This window comes from Herpailurus yagouaroundi, unplaced genomic scaffold (genome assembly GCF_014898765.1).
Source record: "Herpailurus yagouaroundi ecotype Mexico unplaced genomic scaffold, PumYag 250, whole genome shotgun sequence".
Classification (NCBI taxonomy): domain Eukaryota; kingdom Metazoa; phylum Chordata; class Mammalia; order Carnivora; family Felidae; genus Herpailurus; species Herpailurus yagouaroundi.
The window spans coordinates 7,382,289-7,400,291 of NW_024412467.1; the positions used below are offsets into that span (position 1 = coordinate 7,382,289).

The 18,003-nt window shown below is 39.0% G+C and overlaps 1 long non-coding RNA gene across 2 annotated transcripts in view; it reads left to right on the forward strand.

Moving 5' to 3' along the window:
* The window catches only part of LOC121020342 (uncharacterized), a 210,141-nt gene that overhangs the window by 78,025 nt on the left and 114,113 nt on the right, over positions 1 to 18,003 (forward strand). The window contains exons 1-2 of one of the 2 annotated variants that reach the window (XR_005786081.1): positions 9,361 to 9,641; positions 14,060 to 14,227. This is a non-coding gene — a long non-coding RNA (uncharacterized LOC121020342). Of the gene's footprint in view, positions 1 to 9,360; positions 9,642 to 14,059; positions 14,228 to 18,003 lie in introns of those variants that run through there. The other variant, XR_005786080.1, reaches the window with a different exon arrangement.

The window sequence follows — 18,003 nt, forward strand, 5'->3', positions numbered from 1 at the left end:
AGAACATGGTCACTATTTTTATGTCACTAGGTTTGGAGAGTGCTTCGTTACACAGCAGTAGATAGTTAGACCAAATGGGTTCTGAGAAAGAACTACTTTTCAATGAATAATATTATTTTCGAATAGTGTCTGTGGTGAGATTCCAGTATTCTTGGACACAGGTCTTTCTGTTAACTCGGAAACTGAGAGAACACGTAGTTACTAATTGCTTTCTGAATTCAAATCACAGGGTTTGGGGAGCTCATCCCTGACTGAAATACTTCTCCACATTTCTAAAATGATGGGTCTACTTTCTTGAAGAATATTTTATTACTTATGGAGAGGATTACTTCTCTTCATCCAGATTTAGTGCAAATGGAAATGTTGGAAAGAAGTGATTTGCTTGATACTCATATCATACATCTGTGAGATACATTTTATTTATTTGTTTGTTTAAAAATTTTTTTTTAGTGTGTATTTATTTTTGAGACGGAGAGAGAGACAGAGCATGAACAGGGGAGGGTCAGAGAGAGAGGGAGACACAGAATCTGAAGCAGGCTCCAGGCTCCGAGCTGTCAGCACAGAGCCCGATGCAGGGCTCAAACTCACATACCATGAGATCATGACCTGAGCCTAAGTCAGAAGCTCAACTGACTGAGCCACCCAGGCGCCCCTTATTTATTTATTTTTTAATGTTTATTTATTTTCAGAGAGAGAGAGAAAGTGGGGGAGGGGCAGACAGAGAAAGAGAGAGAGAGACAGGGAGAGAATTTCAAGCAGACTCCGTGCTGTTAGCACAGAGCCTGACGCGGGGCTCAGTCTTGTGAACTGTGAGAACATGACCTGAGCTGAAATCAAGAGTCGGGCACTTAATCAAATGAGTCACCCAGGTATCCTGAGACACAATATTTTAGTAATTAATCAGTGGGAGAGAATGCCTTGGCATATCCAGAGACACTGGCTACCTCAAACATGATGTGTTTTGTGACTTTTAATTACCAGTTATCATTTGTAGGAATAGTTTGCTTCTATGAGGAGGAGTTGGACAAAAACACATAATCACACTGTATGATTCACCCCCACTTTAGTTATTTGTCCCATCGTACCACTTGTTAACAATTAGGCCATGTACGGTTCTTAGATTGGCAACTTGAAAATTATCTAAGGAAGATACTCTTTTTAATTATGTAACTGAGAAGCACTTTTTTTTTCTTTTTTTTTTTGCTATTTTTCTATCTTGCAGTAATGGAGAAATCATTAAAAATTGGAACACAGTTCGGTTCAATTTAGAGGGGGAATAAGAGGCTGCGTTAATATCCAAAACATTTCCTTTCTTAGACTGTAGTCTTGACAGCCGAGATAATGAAATCTGAGTCTCTGTGGTAGTAAAATAGGTGATGTGGAGGGAAAACAAAGAGGTTCAACAAATGGTTAATGCACGGCTGCCAATTCTGTCTCAGCCAGGACTGAGTACACGTCCTCAGAAAGTGAGGGGACTGTGGGTAAAGAAAGGGAAAGAGTGGCACTGGAGGGGACACAATGTTTGCCAGGCTGATGTCGCCCCTCTTGAAAGCCCAGTGCTGCTCATCCTAGACCAGGAGGAAAGGAAAAAGAAAACTCCAATATTGCCTATCTGGAATCCGAGAATTCTGGCAGTGAGAGCCTATTGCCTGCACCGAAGTCCTGCTTCCGGATCCCCAACTTTCTGATTCTTTGCAACGCTGCCGGGACAAAAGGATTAGATGGGCAAGAGGAAAGTGGCCATAGATCCCAGATCCAGGAAGTCTTTCCAGGTCTCAGACTTCCTGGCGTCATTCTGGTCACTTCCTGTCCCAATCCTCAGATTTCTCTATCACTTCCTGTCAGGCTGTTTGCTCGGCCGCTAATCATACGCTTTTGTACGAACCTCTCAGATTTTACCTAAGTTGCCTAACTGCAAATTTTTTTAAAAGATGGATATGTGGGGCACCTGGGTGGCTCAGGAGGTTAAGCATCTGACTCTTGATTTTGGCTCAGGTCACGATCTCACGGTTCATGAGTTCAAGCCCTGCATTGGGCTGGGCTCTGCCCTGCAAGCATGGAGTCCGCTTGGGATTCTCTCTCTGCCCCTCCCCATGAGTGCACGTGTGCACTCTCTCTCTTCCTCAACATAAATAAATGAACTTAAAAAAAAACAAAAAAGAGATGGCTATGGAAAGTTACTTCCTCAGTTGTCCCTTCTATGCCTTGTTCAGGTAGTTCATTAAACTCTGTCAGCTTTTTTTTGAATGAAGGGTGTTCCCTGAGGCAAGAAAAGTTCAGTCAACTTAGGATTTTGGCCCTTCCACCATGAAAGCAAGTTGGAATATATTTATACTTTTCTATGTTCTTTTGGGGATATGTGCGCATAGTAAAAATAATCAAAAACCAAATCAAATATTCTCAGGAATGTTTTTTTAATAAAAAATTAAACGTCTTCCTTTAACATTAAATTTGGATTTCTTTTGAGGAGATAATACACGCCTAAGTATTGGTATGTGAGAGCGCGTGTTTGCAGTTATTTTTGTTCCATTAAACATTTCTTTCTGAGCTTGCTTGTCAGTTCAGTCACCAAGCTTCACTAAGCTTTGCTAATTTTGTGAAATTTGGAATAGTGTTTTGCCACGTTAGAGATAATCCCTGAAAGCTTCCTTCTTGCAGATGGCAATAAATCATTCTCTCCACTAAAAGCCTCGATGTCATTTGAAATTTATTACACAGAGTAGGTAGTGGACTTAAAAGCCATTTCACGTGTCTTATTACTTCAATCATCTAATTTATGGGTTTCAGCCGCAATTGCAGTTGGAAAAAGTATTTTCCTTCCCTTGATCAATATGAGTATGGTTTTGCATTCATCCCCACTAACCCTCCTTGCCCGATTTCACCCACTATCTCTCTTGGATTTTATGGCTTCTGCGGCCATTGTTCAGTTTCCATTATTCAAGGTAAGGCAGGTCTAAAATGGAAAGGAAGTGCCAACAAGGCGATGTAGATTGACTAAGCTTTACCAGCTCTTAGCTGCACTTGTCAAAAGATATCTTAGTTATTATTAGTTGAGCAAGCTGCCCTAGGGAAGAGGAAGCTGTCAAAAACTCCTGTGTTTAATATGTACCTCTCTGGCTTCGTGGAGAGAAAAATAGGAAGGAAGCCGATTAAACACTGATGAGGTAAGCCTCAGTAACACACTTAACACAAAGAATGATAAGGAGTTGCTACTCTTTATTTTGCCATATTGGAGACAGATCTCTTTTCCTTCCGCAATAAATAATCTCTATTCCCATACGCCAGGCATTGTCATCCCTGTGATGAAAGATAGTATTAGTGGATTAACAAAATGAAGAGGGATATAGGACAGCGTGAGTCCCCGTAACAGCCTGAGGTCCCATACCTAAAATATCCCATGTGGGCGTAACAATGATTGAACTACTACAGTGTCCAGGCTTCGCCCTGCCTGGTCTTTGATCACCACCGGGATGGTGGTAAAAGTTAACTGCTATGTTCTTTGAGTTCAATGTCAGAAAAATAAGATGTGCTCTCAAATATTCCTATCCTGGGCTGCCCTGAGTACATGCAGACCTTATTGACCTTACCTTTTCCATCCATTCAACCTTATGGGAAAATTCAAAATGTATTCAAAGCCCAGCCCATGCACAATACTGAAAGACAACTACACTTTCCTCTGTAATTCTCAGCCCTGGGACATGAACATGCTTGTGTTTTGTAGCCCAATACTCCCTTCTTTGTTGCTCTTTCCTCTCATCCCCAATGGGTCTTACCTGGGCGCCCATCGTCCCCTATTCTCCTGTGACCAAAGTGTTGATGGCCTTCAGAACAGCTCTTTCTCCTTCATTTCTTGCTTTGCTGAGAGAGCAAACTCCTACAACAGATGCTGAAAATGCCTTGTACTTGTGTTCTCATCTCCGTTGCATCTATGACATGGACACAAGATACATTTCCTGGTAAAAGGGACAGGAGGGGATGTCTACTAAGAGCTCTTGGAAAATGTTTTACCTAATAGAGTAGACATGGGGGAAGAAATACCTTCCTTCCTCTCTGGATATTGTCATGTGAGCCTGTGGCAGCCGGGACTGCTGTGGCAGCTTGCTAACATGTGGAAAGGGCAAAGTCAGAAAATCACAGCGCCTGGGTCCTTGGTAGAGAGCTGCCTTGTACCTGGAACATGTTGTGTATGAAAAGCAACGTGTGTTTACAGAGGCAGGTGGTATTTAGCAGTTTGGCAAATTGTCTGGAATTTCTAGCGCTGAGATGCACACACCCTGGTCCCTCCATTTGGAGAGGTACGGTTCCTTCTTAGTGGCTCTTGTCCCCTTGGAGTTAAGTCGACTCCTCAGTTTAGGTGGAGAGGTTAAGGCAGAAGTTTCATGGTTCAGATCCATCTGGAAGTTTGCTCATTAAAGACAAGACTCACAGTCTTTAGATGTAGGAAGCTCTACTTCTTCTGTTTTTTCTTTTTCTTACGTTGGTGGGTGAATTCTTGCCCCCAATTTAAGGAATACATGATTCCACAATTGTTTGAAGTGTTATAAAGTATAGACAAATGCTTTTTTCTTAAAGTGAACATTGGAAACCAAACATTGCATAATAACATAGTAAAGCTATGGGCTGATTCACTTATGAATAAATGCAAACATTCTAGATAAACTATAAACAAATTGAATCCAACAACATATTAAGAGAAAAAGCACCTTGACCGCACAGTATCCACACCAGTAACTTAAGAATGGTTTAATATTTTGAGGTATTTAAAATAATTCTCATACTTTAAACTGGAAGAGAAAAATCATGTAAAGCATTCCTAGTCGTGCCAAAAAAAAAAAAAAAGTCATTGAACAACGTTTTGTACTATTCTGCATAAGATAGGAACAATGAACATGATGTATAAATAGATAAGTGGAGATCCTGATAATAATCCAGTGTAATAAGAAACTGTCATGAGTTAAAGAGAAGAAAGATAAAACTTGAACTTTTTGGAGAAGGATGCATGCTATATGTGAAAGTTACCATTTTACAACCAGAAGATAGATTTGCATTTCAATTCTCCCACCTGCAATCTGTAGTAAGACCCTACATCACTTCACCCTTGGATTTCAGACATTTCATCTGAAAAATGAGGCTCGTGACGGCTGCCATAGAAGGATTAATGTGATTAAAAATATATCTAATTTATACTGGGTTTGCATAAATGGGTGTTTAAAAAATATATTACCTATTCTGGAGTTTTAGCCACTCAAACATATTGAAAAAAAAAAGGCGGGGGGAGGGATTGGAATTTGAACATATACTTAGCTGAAGTCAATAAATGTGTAACATGTCTTGCAAATAATCCAGTCCCATGAGTGCTTTCTCCTTCTGATAATTCCAGATAAGGTCTTCGGTGATAAAAGTTTCAAAAACTTTGTTGGATACATACTTTTTGTCACTTGTTTCCAGCTGAAAGAAGATGTACGTACTTGGAGAATGTGCTGCAATCTGTTGATGTGGGGTCCATGTCATTGCCCAGATGATAGACACATTCAGCTCCCTGGATGATCATCTATGGAGCCCCTTCCCCTTCCTTTGGTTTCACTGGCCTCTGCCTCTCCAGTCAAGCACTCATAATTTATGGAAGATTGGAGAAGCAGTTAATCTTTTTTCCTTCCTCCCACAACTCTCTTCTGAAACTGCAAATTAATTTCCATAACATAGCTCCACAATTTTTCTGAGACTGTGATTCTATTTACCCAGAGTGCAGCATGGAGAGGAAGGAGGAATGCAGATCCCTCCATCCAGGGGTCCACGTTGAGTTTAGACACGTTCATATTTTCATGAAAGCAAATCGTGTGTTTTGTATTTCCATAGTTTTAATTTCGTTTTGTTCGGATACTTTATCACATCAATAAGCATGATCTCTTTTACGAGCCAATAGTGATCCAAGAAATTGGGCATCTGAGGATCTTTGGGTCTAAAAAATGTCTTCATTTTAGGGAAGATATTTAGTAAATTTCTCCAACAAAATTTTATAATGTCTGAATATAGTAAAATGAAATAAATGACCACATTCTACTCTAATTCCTTAACAATGTCCCCTAAATTCTCCTTGGTAATTTATAGTTTTTATCTCGTTGTTCATCCCATCATGTAAAGAGTAGGTCTTGCAAAGTTGGCAAAACACAGTCTCTTGGCAAGCCATGAAATATAAACTGTGGCCACCAACCATCACTTTTGAGCATAATACATTTTTTTCTTTTTGTTCTTGGTGCCTCATCCGCGACGTGAATTGAATTCAGCTTTTCTGTATTTAGATCAAACTTCTCATATTTCTTGCTCATAGGCACATTGGCCATAGATATTCTTGTATGCTAAAATTATTTAACATTTCTTCTTGCTAAAACTCTCGAGCAGACCACATCCAGGGGTCTATTAATAGAAACAAATCCATTGTACCAAAATATCTTTTCCTGATGATAAATAAGAGGAAATTTAGGGAATGCATAAAAAGAGAAGAAAACAACAATTGTCTGTGGTTTCACTCTTCAGAGGTAACTACTCTTGAAAGGCGTTTCATCTTTTTTCCCACCTTTTATGCAATGGACATGTTTAGGGTATACGAATATCTCTATCTACACATCTATACTTTCTATTTATGTCGGAAAGTGTGAGAAGAGGGCCTCTCTTGGCTTTTCCCAAACAGTAAATCTTAGCTTGCCGTGTGCTTCATGAATTCACTGACAAACACTAGCTTTCTGTCATACCTTCACTATTTTTTTGAGTAATTCATTTTGCTAATATTTTATTCAGGGGTCCGAAAGTCATAGGAATCTTCTCAACAACTAATCTCTAAATCTCCTCTACGTTATTAGCTCATTTATGTAATTCTTTTAGAAAAATAGGAGACATTCAGACTCCCAGTATTACATACTGGCTGCGTAAGGAAGCACACACTATCTTCACATATGGGTAGACAAATATTTTACCTGATTCTTGGGCATCAAGACCTCATAAACATAAGAGCTGGATCTCACCGATGATCAAGTTTAATGTTCCCATTTTACAGATAAAATTACTCTGGGAAAAGTCTATTTCTTTTTTTTTTTTTCTTCAAGCTTTTATTTAAATTCTAGTTAGTTCGCGTATATGGTATAATTTCGGACTCAACTCCAAAGCATAAGTTACAGTGAAAAAATGGTTGCTAAATCTTCTCTTTTATGGGGTTAGAAGAACTCTGAGAGGATGCATTGATCAAGAGGTTTATCTGATCTCCAAGGGGCTTCTTTTTTTTTTTTTTTTTTTTTTTATTTAAGTTTACTTACTTATTTTGAGGGAGAGACAGGGGGGGGGGGGCGCGGAGAGAGAGAATCCCAAGCAGGCTCCCCTCCATTAGTGCAGAGCCCGATGTGGGGCCCAAAACCACAAATCATGAGATCATGACCTGAGCTGAAATCAAGAGTCGGATGCTTAACCAACTGAGCCACCCAGGTGCCCCTCCAAGGGACTTTCTTAAGTGCCACGTTCATTTGGGCTGCCATTTAGCCCTGTCTCCTGTCTGGTTGCTTGACTGCAGTTTATGGGGATACTGAGTTAGGAACAGAGTGGATGGGAACAGAGATGCAGGGAAGGGTTAGTCCTGAAGTCTACCCATGAAGAAAAGACCAGTTGCCACAGTACAAACTGAGAGTCCTTTATTATCCTGCGTTGGGTCTCTTGATAGTATGACAATATGTTTGCACAGCGTATTTAAAAATCCCTGAAGTAGATAACAAAACATTTTAATGAAAAATTCCTTAAGGTGGAACAAATATTTGAGAGCCACCATCACTTTATTTGGAACAAGAAGATAATAAGGATTTAATTAAAAATTCCTTAAGAAGGTACCAACTTTTGAGTGCTCCTCCTCAGTAGTCAGATTTCATTTATGTTGAAAAAAATGTGCTTTCTGTGTGAGAGCTAATTATAATCTTAAATATTCCTAGCATCATTAATAAAATATCATTTTAATATTCTGTAGTTTATACATAAACATTCAAAATATTATTAGATATTTCCACAGGGCAGAAGCAAGTTTGTATTCAGCTGCTTAAGACTTTCATGAACCTATGACTAAAAGAAAAATTCTCACCACAGTTTGACCTACTTTTCTTTTCCAAAAAGGACTACCTATGTTGGGTGACTTAGACACATTTCCTTCCAGAGTAGCTAGACTGTCTTAGCTTGTTTGTTCAATACTCTCAGTGATGGTGCTATTACCAACAATAACACTTAAAAACTCCCCTATTTGGGAATTTATGAAAATTTATGTTAAAATTCTGTACAAACGGTATGTAGTAAAAAGCTTGCCTAAAAATATTAATCTTGCAAACAGGCTTTTAAATGCCATCTTCTTTCTGCCGAAGCACTTTGAACCCTGAAAGCATGGTATTTAGCACGGTATATTGTAAACATATGTTTATTTGTTTTTCTCCTCCATTGGACTGACCTACTCGAGGACCTGAAAAACCTTTTATTCATCCTTTTGTCCTGATGTCTTAGTACGGTGCCCACCACAAAGTACACATTCAATATGCATTGATTGACTTGAAATCAATGAGTATTTTTAAGCACTTGGGAAATAGCCATTTGTATATATAAAACACCATAATTGAGTGAGCAGAAACTAACCCTCATAAGCTGGTGCTTTGATATGTTAATGTAAGACAATTCTTACCTATTCATCACAAAAGAGAGGATTCAGTATCAGACAGATCTGGCATCTCCTTCAGCGTCTATTAGCTGTGTAGGTGGACAAATTAGCAAAGCACTATAAACCTTAGTTTTTTCATATATGAAATGTAGTTATTAATTGTACCTTACTGATTTGTAAGGACCAAGTGAATTAACGTGTGTAAAGTGTTTAGCATCATATCTGCCACCTAATAAGCTCTCAATAAATGTCATTACCTGGACATTCTACTTTCATATCCAAGTTAATTCATTTACAATTTTTGTCTTTTAACATTTTTTTGGGCAAATGGCTAGTAATTAGAATATTCATATGTCACATTGTTAGAAATACTCTTTATATGGGGATTCTCCAGGTTCTAGATAAACTTCATATGTATACCCATATATATGTATATGTGTATATATATGTATACGTATGTATACATATGTACGTATGTATATATATGTATATACAAATATACACATATATATTTCTGTATGAGGCTGTATTGTATTTATGATTATATTTGATGTTTCCTTTTTTTAAGTTTTTTTTTTGTTTGTTTATTTAAGTAATCTCTGCAACCAATGTGGGGTTCGAACTCACTACCCCGAGATCAAGAGTCACTCTTTGAACTGAGCCAGCCAGGTGCCCCTTGATGTTTTCTCACATAAGACTGTGACTACTGTGCTCTTTTGACGAGTTGCATAAAATTGCACAAAATACTTGTTTCCGTATTTTCTTTTCCTTTCTCTTATAGTGTGAATTTTTAAAAGTATACCTTTAAATCATCTGATACTCATTTTGTGCATGCTGAAAGGTCCGGCTGATGGAAGGCTTGTGCGTTACTTTGTCAGTCTTGTACCTGCTTACGACGTACAAGGAGGTTCGTCACCCAGCAGTCACATTACCATAGAAGAATCCCTGATACTTTAAGTCATCAAAGGTATACTCGTCGTTGAATGGTTGAATTTTCTTAAGGAATAAATGGAAACAAGATTTCCAGGCTGGTAACAATTGTGATGCCAAATCACAAATTAGTGCCCCTCCTCCCAAATCTTAATAAGTAGACATTTCAGTAAGAACCAAATTGAATCATTTTCCTTCAGGCTTTTTTTTTTTTTTTCCCTATTTAAATTGATAGTCTCTCTTTTATATAAATGTGATCCTCTTGATCATAAGAAAGGACACAATTTCTTCCAGTCTGAATTGATGCTTTTGGAGAATTTCTCCTTTAATATGTCTGCTTTAAAAGCAACTTCTGGGGAATCACTGGAATCTACTCTTGAAATGATTATAGCCCTGATGCTAACTTACAAATTAAAAAATAAATAAGTAAATAATAATAAAAAACTAAAGTAAATAAAATAAAAAATAAATAAGTAAATAAAATAAATAAAACAAAAAATGGTGAATTTTATGTTATGTGAATTTCACCTCAGTAAGATTTTTTAATCTTAAAATAAAATAAAATAAAATAAAATAAAATAAAATAAAATAAAATAAAATAAAAACAACTTCTCTGGATGCCTGGGGATTCAGTCAGTTGAGCATCTGACTTCGGCTCAGGTCATGATCTCGTGGTTCAGGAGTTCAAGCACCCTGTTGGGCTCTGTGCTGACAGCTCAAAGCCTGGAACCTGCTTCAGATTCTGTGTTTCCCTCTCTCTCTGCCCCTCCCCCACTCACGTTCTGTCTCTCACTCACAAATAAACATTAAAAAAAAAATTAAAAAAAACCCAACTTCTGTTTTTATACCACCAACTCATGGATATCCCAGAAAATAGAACAAAACTTTACACAGATTATTGAAAAATCAGTTCGTCAACGAGACTTCCGTTTTAACCAATGTATGCCATGAGCATTGCTAACAAAGCTGAAAAAGATTTGCATTTTTTTCCTTTGCTTTGGAAATAGGGCCAAAACTCCATACAAAAGTCTAAAATGAAGCAAAGCTCTCAGACAGCTCCCAACCTGGGATCAACCTCCGTGTAACTTCACAGCGGCTGAACCAGGGTTTTCAATGTGGAGATTTAGATGGATAAGCTTGGAAATCTTTATAGAATTCAACCTTCCAAGTAGAAAGTTGGAGTTACAGCAGATCTCAAACTTCATTTCCTGTGAGCAAAAGAATACATTTTTCTCCTAGGGACAGAGTGCACTAGGAATTTATGCAGGGGACAGGCAAGGGTCTAAGAATGACAAATGGTATTTCTTAAATCCTCAAGAGACTATTGCAGAATCGTGCGGCCCGAAGGAGCCTTCCGTGTGTCTTCTGATTTTCAGGAAAACATATTTTTTAAGCCACTGCAGGAGAGGTGACATTTCATTTTCTCCATAAAAGACTCTCTTGGAAGGTTATTTTATAGTTTCTTTCTCAGAACCATTCCAAAGAGGTTTTTCTTAGTCCAGACAGGACTCATATCTCTTATGAAAGATGGAGAGAGGGTGGGCTAGGTTATTCAGGGCTTGGGGAACGTGTAAGAGAGTAATTTAAAGTTTTTCCTTTTATCACTGGAGTTCCATCTATCTCCTTCTAAAGTTACAGAGCCAAAGCTGAAGGGTGATTTTCAGGTAGTCCAGGGGATATGAAACATACCATTGCCTGCTTCGAAATTGTTTTCCTGGTGCCTGTGTATCTTCCCACTGTGCGTGTGCTTATTAGTTGCACGCGAATGCTTGTAGTGATAGAAAATGCCCAGCAAGCGTGACATCAGCTCTTGACCTGCAAGCCATCATTAACACATCAAGCCACTTTTTCTCTCTGAGCTCAGGAGCCCGAATCAAGCAGCTATTACAAATCAGTCAGCACTGTCATAGTGGATAAAATCTGATCATCCCGGCCCTAGATTTCAATCAGCCACATACTCTTGTCAGGGACCAGAAGGCTAAGGATTTCAATCCAGCATGGACCTCAGAATCTAGACGAAAGCCCTGAGTGATCTTCCTCAACTTTCCAAGCATTAGTAATAATGCCCGGGTAATAATAAGTGTTGATACATTTATTTTTGGACATCCTTTGCAGTCTACAATTGTACAAAAAGGCTAAGACATTGGGGCAAGAAAATAGCATCTTTTGTGGATAAAGATAATTACAGGGACAACTATAGATGTGCTATCCAATCGAACTCTCTGTGATGACCACATGATTCTGTGCTGTCTGGCCACATGTAGCTCTTGAGCACTTGAAATGTGGTTAGTACAACTGAGGAACTGAGTTCTTAATTTTAGAGAATTTAAATTTAAATAGCCTCATATTGCTAGTGACTCTACTCTAGTATTGGACGGGGAATTTCTAGAGCATGGTTCCATGGAACGCATCCCACGATCTGATCTAAAATATTCTGATTGGGGCACCTGGGTGGCTCAGCGGGTTAAGCGACTGATTTCAGCTCAGGTCATGATCTCACAGCTCGTGGGTTCTAGCCCCGAGTCGGGCTCTGTGCTGACAGCTCAGAGCCTGGAGCCTGCTTCCGATTCTGTGTCTCCCTGTCTCTCTGCCCCTCCCCTGCTCATGCTCTGTCTCTCTCTCTCTCTCTCTCTCTCTCACAACTAAATAAACAGTAAAAAAATAAAGTAAAATATTCTGATTAAAGTATGTTTCCTTTTCTGATAGAAGCCTATTTAAAATGTATGTTACAAAAAAAAATCATAAAGCCTGGAATTGTATGCTTTGAAAGTGTTTGGAAATGGGTGATATATATATATATATATATATATATATATATATATATGTATATATATATATATATTTTTTTTTTTAATCATGAAATACAAAAGTTGTGGGCTAGTTCCTAAGAAATGATTCATGTGAATTTGTTAAAAAAGAAAGAGAGAGAGACATGATATTTCCAAATGTATTCTGCTTGTTATAAAGGTATATGCAGTCTCCTTATAAGCTGTGAGAACATACGATTTGCAGCAGAAACTCTTCCGTATTTTTGTTCTTATATCATCTGGTACATGGTAAGCATTCATTTTCTATTTTTAAAAGAATGAATAGAATTTATCAGGCTCTCTCTCCCACAGAAGGTATCTCTCCCAATCTGCTAAGGAACAGTGAGAGATTAAACAGGAAAGGAAAGAATGGTTCTGTAACAACACATCATTTTCTTGTTGCCAAACTGCCCGCTGGATGATCCGCTCACTGCAGGAATTCAAAAGAAATTAAAGCACAAACTTTGACCAGCAGCATTTCTTGCCATACATACAACCTTTGCCCCAGGAGTAACGTCAAGCTGTAGCCAGTTAATTTGTGCTTTGTTATCAGGTTGTCCCTGTGCTGAACAGAAATTCCAAGCAGCTAGGCTTTAACTGAAAACGAACTAAGGGGAGGGGCTGCCTGAGAAAAACGTAATGTGGGATGATTAAACAGAAAATGTTGCTTGTAGTTTTCTTCACCAGGAAGAACGGCTCTGCAATTCATCTCCTTGAAGAGGTGAACTCTTAATGAGCAAATGATTAGCATGAATCCTAGACTAGACCTAACGTGTTCTGGACCAAATTAACACAGGCTTGGAACCCTCTCCTACTGAGGCAGAAATCCAGGTTCCTGTCTAACAGCAGAGGGGTTATGGAACGTTCTCAGGGTAGGTGCCTCCAGCCCTCCATGGACGGAGACTGGATAGGCTTGCAAGTCTGTTCAGGACTGAGTCCTGTTCGTGATTATTGAGCAACACATTGATTCTCAACTCCGTCTATTAAGTCATCTCCAGAACTTGTTTGTTTATATCATCCTTATAGTCTGACCTAAAACTTCAGACACTTAGTATCCAGCTAAAAAAATATTCCTAGGCTGTTTGCATATGATGTCTCTAGGATCATGTGATGACAAAAATCTGTAATAATACATACCTTTCAAAAAAGCCAGACTTATGGCAAAGACTTCATGTTGATGGTGGGTGAATAGCTTGAATTTCTTAGAAAGTTTTTCTACCTTCCGAATTGTACACCTGGTGTCAGATACAAACTAACATGTCAGATACAAACTAATATGAAATGTGAAATGGTAAAATCTGCCTTTTTATCAAGGTGTGGATGCAAGTTGGGGAGACCTTATGCCATCAAAATTTTCTAAGGAGGTTGCATAATATAATTGGGTATTTCTAAGGGCAGATGGCTGAGAGGCTCAGCATTTCAAATTGCTTTAATGACTGGTAATGTGTCATAGATAATGAAGATGATTTCAGCACTGCCTAGTAGTGGCATAATTTAGGGCACAGACTCACAATTGGACAAAAATCCTGAAATAGGCTCATGGTCAGTTCAAATAAAAAAATCGCGGACTTTCACACGGTCACGTAATGTCTTGTCTCCCATTTCAACATCAGGGATTCCTAAATTTTTGCTTACCTCTATGTTTTAGATGACACTGTGAGCGGTTGGTGTCCCGATGCCATCTGGCACATAAGAGCGAACGTGGATCCATTACCATATGGTGTAATGCTAGCAGAACAAAGAATGGTTTCATTTCTTCGTAACTTGCTGACGCAAGTAAAGCCAAGGCTGATGCTTCGCAAAGTTCTTCATACTGGTGAGTCTGATATTGGGGGATGACCCTCTAAGTCCTGGGGATAGTCCTCAGGAAGATTTGAGCACCCACTCTTTTGTGGGGGAGGGTAAGATCACTGCATCTTTGTATCTGTTATTTTCGTTGGTGGTCGTATTCATTTTCTCTTGCTGCAAAAATTCCCACAAACTCAGTGACGTAAAACAATATTCATTTGATTGGTTGTTTCTCATCTCCACGGGTCCTGTGGGTCAGAGGCCTGGACACAGCTGGTTCCAGTGCAGCCAGCTGTGGCTCAGCTGGTTTCTCTACTTAGGATCCCACAAGACTGAAATCAAGGTGATGGGAGGGCTGCAATCCTTTTGGAAGGCTCCGGGGGAGGATCTGTGCCAGCACATTTGGGTTGTGGGTGGGATTCTGCTGCCTCAGTATTTGAGAGCTGCTGGCCGGCTGTCAGCCAGGGGCAGCCCTTAGCGTCTAGGAATCTCTCTTCCGCTATTGTGCACGGTCCCTTCACATCTCAGAACCACAGTGGCGACGTGTCAAGCCCTTCTCACGCTTGGGATCTCTCTGATCTTTCTTTCTCCCGAGTCTCTCTGACTCTAGCTAGGGAAAGCTCTCTGCGCTGTAAGGGCTCAGGTGATAAGGCTGGGTCCACCTGCACAGTTCAGGTCTACCTGCCTGCCTGCGTTCTGTGTACCTTGAAGTTCTTAACGTTAACCTACCTGCAAGTCCTCTTGCCATGTGAGGTAACGCGTTCTGTGCTCTAGGGACTGGGGCACCGTCATTGGGAAGCCATTATTCCGGCCACCGCCGCAATGATCAGGATCAATAGTTTACATTGACCGTAGCTTTAAAAGTTTACTTTTACCTCTCACAGTCTCTGTCTCACTCCTTCATTTAGAACCCTGGAGTAAAACCTGGAAAAAAAAAAAAAAAGCAAGAGCTTTTCTGTCTCGTTCTATAAGTTTATTCTCTTACAGTTTCCTCATCGACACAATTTAGGCATTTGTTATCAAATCTGGAATCTGAGAATCAAGCTCCCTGTGAAATAACGAACAATTCAAGGCCAAGAAAACTATAAAGTTAATGAGATCAAATAAGAATGCCACTGGACATGGAAACAATTCCTGTATTACAGCCATTGTTACAGTTATTAGCGTTTTAAAAACTACAAATTTAGTAAAGGCTGCCATATTTGCAAGAACAACCAGGAGTTAATTATCTATAGGCATGAAATTTGGGTGCCGATTAAACTCCTATTCATAGTTTATTTCAGTGTCCATAGAACCTCACTTCTAGAAATGAGTATAGGGCCAGGTTAAGCGTATTTACGGTGATACAACCTTGCTTGGAAGGATACCAGTGACATTGGGACACTGGGATGCTGGCATTTTGTTTTTTTTCAAGCTATGCTTTGTGCTAATTAGGGTGTGCAGGCTTTCTACTTCTCTTTGGTAATTTATATTTTTCTAGAAAACTGTCCCTATCATACAAGTTTTCAAGATTCTTGGTAATTTTGAAATGTTCTGTTACAACTTAAAGGATTAAAACTATCTTTTCTGTTGTTGTTTTTAAGTGTGTATTTATTTATTTTTGAGAGAGACAGCATAAGCCCGGGAGGACAGACAGAGACGGAGACAGAGAATCTGAAGCAGGCTCCAGGCTCCGAGCTGTCAGCTCAGAGCCCATGGGCGCGGCTCAAACCCAGGAACTGTGAGATCATGACCTGAGCCGAAGTCGGATGCTTAACTGACTGAGACACCCAGGCACCCCCAGAATTAAAAATATCTTGATTTGGGGCACCCTGGACAGCTCAGTTGGTTAAGTTGGTTAAGAGCCAACTTTTTATCTTGGCTCAGGTCTTGATCTCAGTGCTCATGAGATAGAGCCCTGTATGAGGCTCTGCACTAACAGTTACAGAGCCTGCTTGGAGTTAATTCTCTCTCTCTCCCTCTCTCTCTCCCCCTCCTCCACTAGTGTTAGCTCTCTCTCTCTCTCTCTCTCTTTCAAAATAAATAAATACGCTTAAAAAATATTTTGATTTGTAGAGACATTTATTTACTTGTGTTTCATTTTGAACTTATTTGTTGTTCTTATTACCACTTAATGTTCTTTTCTTTAACATATTCACAAAAGTATTTCATTAGTGTTTTAAGTGATGCATGGGTTTGCTTTAATTCATTCTTTTTTTTTTTTTTTTTGGTATGCTTATTATCATTTCGGGGTTTTATCTTTACTTCTTACCATTGCTTTACTTGGGTTCATTTTGTTACTTCTTTTGTAGTATATTCTGTAGAAATATCAATTTATTTAATCTGTAGTGTTTTTAAGAAGTTATTTGATGTGTGTAAATTCTCCTCCAAGGGCCATATACAGCCTTTATCCCACTGGCTTTGATATAGAGTATTTTTTCACATTATTAAATATTATGCAATTTTCATTTTGTTTTCCTGCTCAACTCATTAATTACTGACACGGGAAAAATCTTAGGGATATGGAGTTAGGAGGGAAGAGGTTGTTTTCTTTTTTTTTTTCTTTTTTTTTTTTTAACGTTTATTTATTTTTGAGACAGAGAGAGAGCATGAACGGGGGAGGGGCAGAGAGAGGGAGACACAGAATCTGAAACAGGCTCCAAGCTCTGAGCTGTCAGCACAGAGCCCGACGCGGGGCTCGAACTCACGGACCACGAGATCCTGACCTGAGCCAAAGTCGGCCGCTTAACCGACTGAGCCACCCGGGCGCCCCAGAGGTTGTTTTCTTGTTGATTTCTAGTTTTATTTTGTGTAATGTAGCCATCTTGGTACTAATAGTGTGGAATTTGTTGAGACTTCCTTTGTGTCTAGAGCAGTCTTTGTGAATCGTCTTTGTGTATCTGAGAAGAATGTACATTCCCTGTTTCTAGGGATGCAAAGTTCTATTACAAATCGTTACAGCAAATTTGTTCATTATTTTGTTCAAATCTTCTACATCCTTGCTTTTTTTGGCTACTCGATCTGTCAGTATATGACAGATATGCACTATGATTATGGATTTGTCTGTTTCTCCTTGTGTTTCTATCAGGTTTTGCTTTATATATATGTCTTAAGCTTTATTTGGGTTCATTCCAGTTCAAAAATTTCTATCATTATTACATTTTTCCATTTATTGATATATAAGATGTCTCTCTGTGTTCCTTGGATTCTGTTTTGTCAGATTTAATATCATTATACCTTCTCCTTTTTTTTAGTATTTGACTGGTTTGCACTTTTTTCCATTCCCTTGTTTTCAGTCTCCCAGATTCCCCTCTCCTTCAGCTATGTGCATTTTATAAAAGCCTCTTTTTGCCTACTATTTTATATTCTGAGATTCTCTCAGAATGAACATTTGCTACAGTTATTAAGATCTTCAGTCTTATGTCTGGTGTCTTTTTTCCTGTGTTTTCAATGTATAGGAACAGCTTAGAGCTATTTCAGGTTGGGTTCGAGACCACCACAATAAAGCAAATATTGCAATAAAATGAGTTAAATGAATTTTTTGGTTTCCCAGTGTGTATAGAAGTTGTATTTACTCTATACGGTAGTGTAGTAGGTGTGAAATAACATTATGTCTGAAAAACCAATGTAGGTAGCTTAATTTAAAAAGACTTTATTGCTGGGGCGCCTGGGTTGCTCAGTTGGTTAGGCGTCCAACTCTTCGTTTTGGCTCCAGTCATGAGGCCATGAGGATGTTGTGTGTTAGCACTTCACCCACAGTAGAACTTCTTTGAGAATTGGAGTCCATTCTCTCAAACCCTGCTGCTGCTTGATCAACAAAGTTTA